Source organism: Cibotium barometz, chromosome 23, assembly GCF_041138505.1.
Source record: "Cibotium barometz isolate CiBa-2024 chromosome 23, ASM4113850v1, whole genome shotgun sequence".
Lineage (NCBI taxonomy): Eukaryota > Viridiplantae > Streptophyta > Polypodiopsida > Cyatheales > Cibotiaceae > Cibotium > Cibotium barometz.
The window spans coordinates 27048067-27062624 of NC_141068.1; positions in this window are offsets into that span (position 1 = coordinate 27048067).

Genomic DNA, 14558 nt, shown 5'->3' on the forward strand with positions numbered 1-14558 from the left:
CCCATGAAAATTAGACATAAGCCCAATAGATGTGAGTCTACAAGAATGTGACTTGAGCCTACCAAATGTGAGTTTACAAGGATGTGAGCCCATAGTCTTGTGAAAATTAGGCATAAGCCCAACAAATGTGAGTCAACGTAGATGTGACATGAGCCTACGAGACATGAGTCTACAAGGACATGAGCCCACACTCTCGTGAAAATAAGACATGATCCCATAGTCCCATGAAAATTAGACATAAGCCCAATAGATGTGAGTCTACAAGAATGTGACTTGAGCCTACCAAATGTGAGTTTACAAGGATGTGAGCCCATAGTCTTGTGAAAATTAGGCATAAGCCCAACAAATGTGAGTCAACGTAGATGTGACATGAGCCTACGAGACATGAGTCTACAAGGACATGAGCCCACACTCTCGTGAAAATAAGACATGATCCCATCAAATGTGAGTCTATAAGGATGTGACTAATCCTAACATGCATGACATTAGCCTGCAAGATGTGAGACTTGGGCTTACATGTGACGTGAGTCTACACCCAATAGAGTAAGACATGAACCTAGAGGTAATTGAACCTAATATTGTCAGCCAATTAAAATAACCTGATATAATTGAACCAGCCAATTAAAATTGCCATGAAGACTTGTAAGGGCACACCTACCCATGTTCTTTATAGATTTTCCTATCGTACAATCTGTACCAGCATCAAATTGTAAGGAAAAGTCTTCTTGTTTGTAATTATTAGAGAGCATTAAGTACAATTCCTGCTCACCAATCATGTCATAGGCATGGAGCCATATATACAGGGATTTCATATTCACGTGATCACAGCCTTTTTTCTTGTGATCACAGCTATTGTTCACAAATCTCAATGTTCACAAAATTCACAGTTCTCAAATCCTAGAGGGTGGGATGACCTGGTAACCCACAATTGGCCCGCCGGGCTACAAGTCTGGACCGCCGGGCCCGCCGGGCGCGCAGAAGCCCGCCGGGTCCGTCTCCCGACCCGGCGGGCTATATTGTAGTATAAAAGGGTGGTCCAGGGGGTCACTGTTCACAGAATCTTCCTTGTACTTGGTGTCAGTGGTGCTAGTGTGATCAATTTGAGGTAATTTTTAAGTTGAAAGTGTTGGTGTCATTTAATTTTTTGCATACGCTTAAGTTTAACGTTGTTTGTGATGCATGTGCATGTGTCGTTAAATGTTAAGAGGCCCGCAGATGGCCGAGCGATTGGCTAGGTCTGCTGATGTGCACTCTTAATATTTAACTTATGTAGAAGTTTTCGTTGTGGCACGGTATCTGCAAATGGTCGGTTTTACTGACTAGGTTTGCAGTTACCAAGTTACAATGCGGCTTTGTTTTTGTTAAATGCTTTGAGAGCCCGCTGCAGATGGCCGGTTTACTGGCTAGGTCTGTTGATGTGCGCTCGTAGCATTTGACATGTGTGATGCTTTGCTACTTAGTACGGTATCTGCAGATGGCCGGTTTACTGACTAGGTCTGCTGACACCAAGCTATGTGGTGAAGTTTGTTTTTGTTATTTGGTTTGATAGTCATCTGCAGATGGTCGGTATACTGACTAGGTCTGCTGACGATGTGTCAAAGCATTTAACTTGTGCCATAGTTTTCATCTTAATGCGATATCTGCAGATGGTCGGTATACTGACTAGGTCTGCTGACGTCAAGTTAAGTCGTAAACTTGTGTTTTGTGTTTGTTTTTGACGATGAATGTGATTATTTAGTTTGCATGACATGAGTCATAAGTGTGTTGGATGTAGAAATCTCTTAGTTAGCTTACAAATAGCATTTTTTGTGGTTATAAATGTTGCAACTATTTGTCAATTATATTGTGCAGATTGATGGCGACGCTTGCACTTACTCCTGAAATCAAGAAATCAATTCGTATCAAACTCGTTACCTTCATTAGTTGCTTGTCACCTAATCACATCGAGGGTATTGTGTCTGATAGGAATCGATTTGAGCAAATATTAGGTGAGGTTGTCCGCGCAGTGAAAAATATCCATGTGGGTGCTGATGGAGCAGCCATCAAGCATTTTGTTACTAGCATTGTGGGCAACATGCCTAGATGCGCTGTTGACCTAGGTGACGACAGACCAGCGGAAACAAATGAATCCAAGCTGGAGCACTTCCACACAAAATGGAAGGTAGAGAAAGAGAGGTCCAAGCGTGCAAAGGCCATAGACACCCAAGCTATCCTGAACAAGAGAGCTCGCAAAGAGCTGGACCGGCCTGCTGATGAACAAGAAGATTTATCATCTGGTGCACGTGAGGTCTCTAAAGGCACCCACTTGCAGCGCACAAAGCATAATACTAACTGCAGCATGACAATTGGGTTGCCTGCAGAGGCCATCATCACAGAAAAGAAGATGGGCTCTGGATCGTACGGCGTTGTACATAAATGCCATATTCAAGGTGTCTCCTGGTTTCCAGAAGGCATTTCTTATTGTGCAAAGCAATTCCTTGGTAGTCGAAGGGCTCAATTGAAGTCTTTTGCTCAGGAGGCTTCAATCGACCTAACCCACAGGGGCATAGTACACGCCATTGGGCACACAAGGAAGGAGCCATGGATACTGCTCTTCCCCCTCTTTAATGGGGGAAGTCTTGGAGATATAATGGAGTGTGTTCCGCTGGGACCCTCAGTTCCATGCTTGTGCAGGCAAAGGCAACAGATACAAGAAAAAACAAGTGGCTCCTCATGAAATGGAGCGATACAAGTCTTTGATTTTTCATGCTCCCGAGCTTATCTGTGCCCTTGTGAATACCATGGCCTTTGCACATGCTGAAGGGATCATCCACAATGATTGCCACCCCTGGAATATAATGATAGATTTCACCAAAGAAGGGGTGCCACGGGTAGGCATCATTGACTGGGGTCTTGCATTGAGGGATGGGATTGAGTTCAAACCCACAAATATCGCCAACAAAGCAGAGCACGATCAACGCCCCTGGAGAGCCCCTGAGCTCGCAGATGTAAGGTCCCCTTGTCCATGGAGCAATGCATCAGATGTCTTCTGCTTGGCTTGGGTGATTGAAAAGTTTACATTATTTTGTGCTGAGTTTGCAGAAATGACCAAAGTGCCGTGGGTGGGTAAAACTGCCATCCACACAAATTTGATTAAGGAATGGACGGCTGCCTATATGACGCCATCAAAGGAAGATAGGAAGACCATGGCAGATTTTGAGGAGCAATTGAAGAATTTGGAAGTGTCACCTGTTGCATGCTTACGTCCACTATCTGAGATGACACCACACTTATTTTAAAGCCTCTTGTAAATGATATGTTTTGGTTGGCTATCTATTCCATGACCTGCCTTTAATCGACTGACACTATTTTGGTCCCAATTGTTAAATATTATTTTGATCCCAATTCTCTCTCTCTCTCTCTCTCTCTCTCTCTCTCTCTCTCTCTCTCTCTCTCTCTCTCTCTCTCTCTCTCTCTGAGTATTTGAAAATAACAAGTTTGCAGTAAATAAACATTGATTTTATAAACTTATACCTAACATCTGAAAATAACTTTAAAGCTATTCCTAAATTAACATTGATTCTATAAACTTAAAGTGTATACATACTTTTTCTCAGATGGCTGATAATAATGAAGCCGCAAAGAAGGCATTTGAACGCTTAAAGCAAATCTCGGGCACTGGCACTGTGAATGATGCGGCACGTATTGCCGGACGCACCTCCAAATGGGCACCGGCCCATGGATTACAGTATGCCCAAGTAAATAAGAATGTGTCCAAAGAGATGGTCAAGAGCATCTGGCCTGACGTCTCCAATGATGCCATAAAAAAAGGGCGCTTGAAGCTAACACAATGTAGTGTTCCTTTAATTATCGAGCATGCGGAGCGCATTTTTGTGGATGTCATGGACCAACCCATGCATCACGGTGACTGTCCCCTCTGGTTTGCTAAAATGCTATATGCACAATTTGTGCAGAATTCAGTTGTAGACTTTAGCTCTCGACCTCCTCATCTACATGTGGAAGACATTCGGAGTGAGTCAATCACTATGCCTCGAGATGAGTTGCAACTGGCCATTCTTGGAGCCTCAATGGAAGTTCATCACACGGTTGATGAGCTTCAAACTCAAATACACCAACTTCTCAGCTCTATCACTCAATAAACGATTTCTGCTAATAGAATGCACATACTTGTAACTGCTCCAATTACGTTCAGAACTAGAATTTGAAGCACATTGCGCAAGCACTCTCACAGCTAAGCGTCGCAAAGTTGGAACACTTCCCCCATTCAACATCCACCATTTCCAAGCAGGCTGTTCCTTAGCAAGCTTTTGCACAAACTCCAAGGCAAATCTACCTTCTTTCAATTTATACTTGGTTAGCTCAATTACCGCTGTTGCTTGCTCATCTGGATCTTCATAAAATCGCTCCACAACATCATAGAAATCATCGATTACCTCCTCATCTAGGGCATTCATGTCCATATGCCAGTATTCTGGGTCAGGACAATATGCAACACTATGCAATGGACTATGTGCTCCTACCCACCGAGCGCTTACATACTTGGCCAAGATATTTCTCCTTGCTCTGGTGAATGGAGGACTCCAATGCTTGACAACAGTTTTAGTGGGCTCCTCTGGGTTTGCGAGGCTTTCTTGAATGGACCACCACGCCATCCAAACCTTCCCGATATTTGGCAATCTAGAATCCAACTGGCGCAAAGCAAGCATAACTGGCATCATAACATGATAACAATCTGCTGCTTCCTCCCATAAACTACGATCCGATATCAAAGATCGCATGTACCTCACCTTTTCTTTAACCTTTTCGGACTGGTCAGCCTCCCACTCAGAGAAGCCAGCACACACAAAGGTTTCCATGACTGCATTCCTATTTCTTAGGAGAGATTGAAGCATATAAAAATTAGTGCAAAATCTGGTTTCACAAGGCAACTTTAGCATAGTTTCCATGCGTTGACGATACATATCTAAAACACGTTGCCGTTTGAGCACAAATTTGACAATCTTACTTGCACTATCGATAATCTCCTTGAACCACTCTGTATCAGCATTTTTGTACCAATCTTGTAACACCAAGTTAAGGCTATGAGTGTTACAACCAAATGTATAGATATTGGAAAATCGAGATTCCAACATACGACCTGCTGCTCGACAATTAGCTGCATTATCCATAATCACTTGAAGCACATTTTCAGACCCAACTTGGTCGATAGCATCACCAATGATATCGGCGATAAATTGACCAGATTTAATTTCCCCGGAGCTATCAACAGCTTTGATAAAGCATTCCCCACGAGGACATACCAACATTACATTTATCAATGGACGTCTTTGGGCATTCGACCAACCATCACTGACAATTGTGCATCCAGACTGATTTGTGGTGTCAATTATGAGTCTTTGAACGCTTTCCCGTGTGTTGTCATAGCACTTGTCAAGTAATTGATTTCGCATGTGGTGATAAGTTGGTGGACAAAACCCAGGTCCATATTCTCCAATCTTCTTCCAAGCCATCTTCCATGAATCTTTCGTGACCATAGACAATGAAGAACCAGTAAAGAAGATCGCTTTCGCTAAAGCAAGTTGAGCATCCTCTAAAGCAGTGGCACGAAAGCTGTCAACTAGATTAGTTTGTCTGGTACGAGACATACCCACCTGAAACTCAGGAGATGCATCCATCGGTATTGAGACATCTGGACCTTGGGTGTCATTTTGGCAAGTAGTATGTGTTGGAGTCACTCCTTGGTTGGAGATCCCTCCACTTGATGCTGCCAAATTCGGCGATTGGTGATTTCTTGCACAGAGATTGGGCCTCTTGTTTTGTGATGCTTGTTTACTTATCAAAGCTCTAAGGCGCTTTGCAGCATCATCAGCTCCTGCACCCTTGCATTTACCTCCGGGATTTTTTGTGCTAGTGCCAAGCAAATGCTCCCTTATTCTGGGAGCACCCCCAGATTTTACCAAGCCACAAAAATTACACTTCCATTCGACAAATCTAGAAAGATTGGAAGCAAATTGCCATTCAGGTCCCGGTGATTTTCCTCCGCTCCTCCTCTTGCCACTTTGAGACGCAACATTCAAAGTTTGTGCTGTCATATCTCGTTGCAAGGAAACTCCACTAGTTTCTAATGGTCTGTTGCTTCGTTGGGTTGATGTGCCGCAATTAGAAGCAACCATTGTAACACCTAAACAACAATCATGCAAGATTTGAGATCCAAAACAGCCTGAGTAAAACTAAAATATGCAATTATAAAGTCTAAAACCCACTTCTTGCCAATGCAACCGAACGTTTGGTGAGATGCATTTGAGGCAATCCATCCCTAAATAGAGATGATGTCCCGAACATCTCACCACCTATATCCTCCTCTAGAGAAGCTCCTACCCAGACCAAATGGCACTCGAGTAGACCACCCAAGAGGAGGTATTGCTAGTCGACCTAAAGAAACCAAACGTTTGGTGAGATGCATTTGAGACAATCCATCCCTAAATAGAGATGATGTCCCGAACATCTCACCACCTATATCCTCCTCTAGAGAAGCTTCTACCCAGACCAAATGGCACTCGAGTAGACCACCCAAGAGGAGGTATTGCTAGTCGACCTAAAGAAACCAAACGTTTGGTGAGATGCATTTGAGGCAATCCATCCCTAGATAGAGATGATGTCCCGAACATCTCACCACCTATACCCTCCTCTAGGGAAGCTCCTACCCAGACCAATTGGCACTCGAGTAGACCACCCAAGAGGAGACATTGCTAGTCCACGTAACAAATACGATAAACCATTTACAATCAAAATCTTATAAAATACAAAATATTATTAACAAGCTTCAAACAAAAATCCAGAATATTTATACTCACCTCTTGTGTCTTTTAGCCTGAGGTGAGCCACCCAAGTGCTTTGGTAAAGCACATTTGGAAGTGAGGGGAAACCCTTTATATAGGTCCCTCCAAAACAGCCAAGTTTTTGGCGCAAAAAAAAAAGGCCTCGGGGCCCGCCGGGCTAGATAAGTAACCCGCCGGGCTAAACAGTGGCCCGCCGGGCCAAGCTAGTAGCCCGCCGGGAAAACCGGGATAGCAAGTTTCTCCCGGTTGTGTGAATATCTATGATATTAACAAGTGTGTGAGAGTGTTATTAACTAGTGTTATTACCACTTCGCGGTTAACGTGATCATGTGAATGAAATCCCTGCATATATACAACAATTGGAATCTGTGCCTAAGTGTGCCTATGTCATAAGTAAGACTATTTCAGAAAAACATTATGAGCCTAACTAGTATAAGACATGAACCTAGCTAGCCATGATATGAGTCCATAAAGCATGAGCTCGCACACGTCAACCCACAAGATGTGAGCTTACCAGGCATTATATGATTCCATAAAGCATGAGCTCATCAGCCCACAAGACGTGAGACTACCAAGCCACCGATATGAGTCGATAAAGCATAAGCTTGCATACATTACCCACAAGACGTGAGCCTACCAGGAATGATGTGAGTCTAGCCCTATGCATGAGCTTGACATGAGCCCAACTAGGCATGAGCCACCAGATTTAATCCCAACCAGGTGTTAGACATGAGTCCATAAGACGTGAACTAGATGTGAGCCCACCAAACATAGCACATAAGCCTATAAAAAAAAGGTTTTAAAAAACTAAAAAACTAAAGATCTTAAAAAATAAAAAATAGAAAATAAACATGTATATTTTGCAACTTGGGTAGTACACACACATGTGTGAATCCATTTATAATTACTTTAGGAAGCTCTAGAGATTAATTCACTAGAGAGAAACACCTTGATTCAAACTTGGTTTGGGCTAATTGTTGAAAATGATCATTTAGTTGACTATAGTGCATCAAACCATACTTCCTCAAACCCATCCAGTATTTGATCCCATCAAAACAACTAGTACTCAACAAAGTGCTTCCCTATTACGAAGGTTGTTAAGAAGGTAAGACTCCTTTGAATCTATCTTAAGTGAGGAACTTTGGGAAGAAATGAGCCAAATAAATGCAAACGTGGGAGGAGGAATGATAGAACCAAGAAAACTTAGAAACAAGAGGTGCCATGGTCCTCCATGCAGATTCGTTGACATGCTAAGTGAATAATGCCATAAACTTCATGAAAAGGGCATTAAAGTGTGACATACCAAGGATAGTGTTTAAATTAGGAAGGGGGGTTGCCATAAATATAGCACCAAAAAGGCCCATATTTGGGCAAGACTAAGCCAATCTGAAGAATGATAACAAAATTTAATGGAACTGGAGATCCCATTTAGTACTTAGAAAAGTTTGATCAAGTTTGCAAGGCCCTGGGAAGGGTTGATAATCCCACCAAGTTCTGCTCACTTTACCTTGAAGGCAAGTAGGTTAGTGATTTGAAGCACTAAATCAACTTGAAAAGATCCCCTAAATATGAGGTCTTAATACACACTTTCATTGTGGGATTTTCACCCCCACCACCAGTGGCGTGGAGTCAGATGGTGGAGCACCATTACGCAAAAATCTATAACCTCAGGCAAGAGAAAGGAGACACATGCATGAGACTACATTACCTGAGCCAAGTATCTCCATATGTGATATAATCCTAGATAATGGCTATATGATTTATCTCTCATTAACGGATTCCTCATGATTGGTCTCAAGAGTAAGAGGCCTCACCACTATCTCTATAGGTCTAGGCACTACATGATGAGTGTCACCGCTCGTGATGCAATGGACCAAGTATACAATTTGTAAGACAAGGTTGTAGAAGTTATCCACCCAAACTAAGATATAGGGGATGCATCATCCAAAGCCTCTGCAGCTAGCACAACCACCACCAAAAAGACTCCTTATCAAGGACATAAGCATGGATGAGCTATGGCAAGAAAATCTACTCATCTAATTAGGATAGAACCAGCAAGGCAAGCCCCAACAAGGGCACAACCTCAAGACCAGCCCCAACTAGTTCCTCTAGCTAGAACAACCCACACTTATTTTTATAGAGAAATATGGTTTGGAGTACAATTTGCCACTAAAACCATACAAGCATGAGAAGTATCCATTTCTAAGGCCAAGATAACAACATTATTATGCTCATTTGCCATTGCCATGGTAAGAACCATTACACAACCTAGTGTTGGTACTAAGGCCCAGCCAATTCCTTAAGCTAGAACCCACACTTATTTTCACAGAGAGATATGCTTTGGAGTCGAATTTGCCACACTAAAACCATATAAGCACCAGAAGTGTTGGTTTGCTAAGGCCAAGACAACAACACTATTATGCTCATTTCCAGTGCCACAGTAAGAACCATGACACAACTTATTGTTGGTACCAAGGAAACTTAGCAATGTGCAGACTCCACCATGGGCTCCAGCACAATAACCTAGCCTCTTGGTGACAAAGCAACCACAAGCCCTATGAGCCACACCAAATTCTCCTAAACTATAACATAATCCATTGCCCGGTTATCAAGACCCCTTATTACCGAGAGTTATGTAAAAAGACTACCACCAGTACTATACCAACCTCTCGTATTGGACTAGTTCCTCCTAGATCCGTACCGCTATAATAATATTCAATGACTTCGCCACAACAGACTCCAAGAGTCTATAATAGGAGAGCTATGAGTCATATGAGCAATACGATCCATATATATATCCAAAACAACCTTTAGCCACCATCAACTATGCCTCCTTGTTTGAAGGTATGGTGCAAAAAAAAACCAAGATACTTTAGTAACATGTCCTGCAAAAAAAAACCAAGATACTTTAGAAATAAGCCTAAGAGCTTGTGAGGAAGGTGTAGGTTGAACTAGAGCCTATCCTTGAGCATGTGGTGAATTGTGAACCACTAACCCTATCAAGGAGCCTTTACCTTTCAAAGCAATCTAACTAGACCTCACATTGTTAGGATGTAGGCAAATCCTTGGATCCGTTGTTATGGGCTACCACACCTTCCAAGAGGGAACTCCATACAACCGCAAAAACGGGAGAAGCAATAGACACAACAATCCTTGGGCACTTACCAATGCTTTGAGCTTGCGTCCCTTGAGGCTCCCCAAGATCACTTTGGAAGCTCCACTCCTTCGATCTCCACTTCCACGCTGTCACCCGTGGAGTCGCTCGCACCACAATGCAAGGCAATCTACCTCTCACTCTCTCACACACATTCATGAAAGAGGAACATTAACTAGAGTACTCTCTCTCTCTCTCTCAAGAAAAGACAAGAGCTCTCATAGCACAAAGGGGGACTATGTCATTTCATTATGAGAATTGCCTTTTATACAACTAACCCTTATTTACACTTGGGCGCCCAAAACTTTCTAACTAAGGTCTTGGGTGGCCAGTATCTCAAAATGTACAACTTTTATAGTGCCTTTATATGACACTTATTAATGTCCTTAATTGGAGGAGCATCTTTGGTAATCCAAAATGGGATTAACATCCCCCCCTACTTGATGTAGGTTATGTCCTCAAAAACCTTTACCTAGGTCAAAAGACCTGGTCGCAGAGCTCATGTCTATAGAAGTTGCAGCGGGACTAATGCTTTTTAAGGGTTCTTTGAAATGCTAAGTGGGAAGTCCAGGAGCCAGTGTTGACCATGTCTTTGAACGTGACATGCACGTATCCTAGAAGACACCTTAGGCGATGATAGTAAAGCATCATGCCTCTTTCAGTTGGCCCTTTGTTCATGTCAAAGCAAAGTTACTCCACATCAAATCCATCATGTCTTTATTTTGGTTGATTGAGGACTACAATCAACTTCAGGAATCTCACAGTAGCTACTATATCCGGATCCAGTATTTTGCACCATGCTCTTATCCATGTGAGCAATTGCTGTCTTTGACTTGTTATATCTTGGAATGTTGATGGTGAGAAATGCAAGAAGTTGTAGCACACATGAGAATCCCTTCTCTTTGCCTCTTGGAGTCAAGCGCCTTTTGAGTGGAATGAATAAAGGATCTACACTTTGTGCTAGGCGGGGTGCTATGGTATTGATAAGTGTATTCGGGCACTATTAGGTACTCCTTTTGCCATTTTGGTTGGATGCCAAAATCTGCCAGGTGGGGTTTGGTATCATCTGTGTGGATAGCTGTGTAGCCTCCCCTTGTATGAACTAGGTGTTGCTTTTTCCATTTGGGCGAAAATAGTACCTGATCATAAATGTGACAATTTTGATTTCCAGCAAATCAGCCAATTGCGGATTGGCTAGCTTTGTATGGCAGGGCACATTTTCCCATAATGTCCCTTCTCCACCCATCAGTAACAACTCCTCTAAATCTAGAATTGGGGCTCGAAGAGGGTATGGAATGTAAGTACGCCTCCTTGAATCCATGTTCGAGTATGCATCTAGTAGGATTCTTTTGGTAGGCTCAAAGGGTGTGATTTGCATCAGCACCTTAAACATGAGTTTCAGTTTCAAGAGTGGGTTCTCTATGTGCGGATGAAGCCCTCATATTCTACACAGCTGTCAAAGACTAAAGAATATTATTATCAGAAAAATCCTGGATATCATCATGAGGGTGATGGGCCGCCTACCTCATCGAGTGGCCTTGGAGGAGATAGTGTCAGTGTCGGCAACTCCTTGGGGGCAAGAGTGTTAATGGGAAAATCAACTGGGAGAGAAGAGAAGCAAGAGAAGATGCAATCTGCCTCAGTTTTGTTAGTTGGAGATACATTAGGAAATGGTTTCAATAAGTTACTGGCCATGGATGAGAACACTGGTGGATAAGTATAAGAGGAGGAGGGTCCTTGTACTTCTTCTTGACCCTCTCTAGAGCTTGGGGGTGGGAGGCTGGGCTTGTTAGTTTTCATAAATTCCTGAAGATCAGTTATATCATCGGTGGTTGTATGAGGATATTCTCTATTCTCTTTATCAAAATTAAAAAACACATTAGTGAGCATAGCCTGTAAATGTGTATGGATATTTCGGTAAAGCTTTATAATACCAAAGGATGATATAATGTAGATTTGGATAGATTTAAATGCTGATGGGTACTATTAACTTCAATCCATCCATGGATAATAACCCATTGATAACTTCGTGCAACCACCTCGTAGTTGGCCGATGTCATCGGGATATCATCTGGATCGAGTTTATCGACACTGTCATCTAGGACACCAATTACGGAGGTTTAGCACTATGGGATATAAGGGAGAGAAAAAGATATTAGCTGGGTCAGTAAAGCACTATATCCCCCTGAAGGATTCCCATTATGATTGTGGGGTCTGCATCTCTCTTTGTGCTCTACCGAATTAGTGTCAGGTCTCCTAGACTGAGGTCTTTTGTGAGGTTAATTTTGTATTGAAGGAGAGAGAGGGTTAGTGTAGATAAAAACAATGTTGGTGTTTGAGGAGGGGCCCGAGGAGTCACTGGAAAACGAACCTATCTCCAAGGCACGCTCGACGAGGAGTCATAATTTATCAGTCTATTCCGTCCTTTGAGATCTTTCTTGGAGGAGTGTGGAGATGGTGGCTTCCCGCACATCTCGAGCAGGCATTCCAGATCCTATATTCTTGAGTCTTTGGTGGTGAGGAGTGTGGAGATGGTGGCTTCCCGCACATCTCGAGCAGCATCTAGTTTTGCATATCTTCTATGTGCTTCCTCTACTGCAATCCTGGAAGCTATAACAATAGCTTTTTCAAGTAGTCTTTGCCACTCCTCTGCCAAGCTTTGGCTTGTAGTCAGCTATACTGGTGTACGTGCTCAAGTACTTGTTGATAACTAACAATCTATCTCTTGGGACTTTACATTGATTACCTCATTTAGGGCCTTCAGTTTCTCGGCATGTGCTTTGTTCATCGGCTCTCTTTCTGTCTGTAGGCTTACCACTCTATTTTCTACCTAAGTAATTTCTTCAATGAGTGTTTTGATTTGTCCTGTATGCCCATCTTCTTTTGCTTGGAATGTGGCTTGTGCTTCCTCTAGTTGTTTTGCATATTGTGATTCCTTCTTGTTGGTATACGCCACTGCCTTTTGCACTTGGACCTTGGCCTGCTCTAATCTTGCCTTCATCTCCTCGTTTTCTTTTGTGGTATGAACTATGGTTTTGCTGATGAATCTCTTATTACTTTCCAAAGTCAGCAGTCTGGCCTCCTACTCCTCAACTGCCTCTTTAAGCTTTTTAGGATGACTTCCCTGTGAGTGGCATCAGCCACCTCCTAGCTGCTCCTTAAGTGCTTTCACTTGGTCTATAGACTCCTAGACCTTTTTCTATAGTGTAGCATTCCTTTCATGCAACAAGTGAGAGGTAAAACATTTTCTAATTAGAAGCTTCAAAACGGCTACTTTATTCGAATTTAAATTTTGGGAGAAAAATGGAATTTAAAATCTAGCGGATAAAACTATATCATGTAACATATTTATGGAAAGCTCTTGATGCGTAGATCATGGATCTGTAATCTCCGCTCAAATCGGAGCTTGTATGTAGAAGTTATGGAGGTCCGAAAATTGTAAAATTGCTCTCCCCCCCTTTTTGGGAAAAAAGTGCACCCTTTGACCACTCTTACACCTCTCTTAAAAACCCAACATTTCAGTCCACATGGCAACCCCCCATTTGGCTATTCCTTAATCACCTTGATTAGGCTTGGGAAATTAAAGGGCCAAGAAGACCCCATTCACTTCCTAATGGATCTTGTCAGTTTCCCAATTATGTTTGATTTTTCCATTCCTGAGCCACGATCTTTCCAACAACATGGGATATGCTCCCAAGATCTCAATCATTTTTAGAACTATGAATACAACATTAAACATAAATCCAGCCACTTGAATCTTCTCTCCTCTGATAATTTTGACTGGCTAGACCCTCCTGTGATCGACTATCCTGATCTAGAATAGAGCAGGCTACATTTTTATGATTCCTAGTTTCTTTGCTAGACTATCTAATATTATGTTGACTCCAGATCCCCCATCTAAGATGACTTGTGACACCATATGCCCTCTTATTTTTATAGTCACTTTAGGAACAATTGTGTCGTAAGTCTTGAATAGTTTCTATATTCCTACACTCCATAGCCGGAGTCTCCATTTCTTAAACGAGCACTTGCACCAACTTTACATTTGGAACTATGTCCTAGAGCAACTTTTTCCTGTAGATGGGTACTAGATTTAGCATTTGATCTCTAGTGTTATATTCATCTTTATTTTTTAAAGATCCTGCCATATATCATATTCTTCTTTAGGGTTGCTTCTCCTTACTTCTTAAGTTGGCATAATTTGGCTTTTGTTCATCATTCCTTCTTTGTTTTTCTCTTTCCTAACCTTCCTCTATCAGTTCTTTTGTCCATACTTTGGATCATCATTCATACATATCTTCACTGTCTTGATGATAGGTCCTTTTGTGACATTGCCACTACCATTACTTTTGGTGGCTTCTCTTGATGGTTCCCTCTCCATTTATCCACTTTCACCATCTTTACTATTGTGTCATCTCCTACTGGGTTTGCTTCCCTTTGTGGTCTTACTTCTTGTAGCTCTTACTGATGATGTTGTCGCACACCAAATAGTTAGTTTGCCTTTGCCTAGGGGTGTTGCAATAATAGCATATCAGCCCATCCCCTCTTTGTACAAATCTACCACC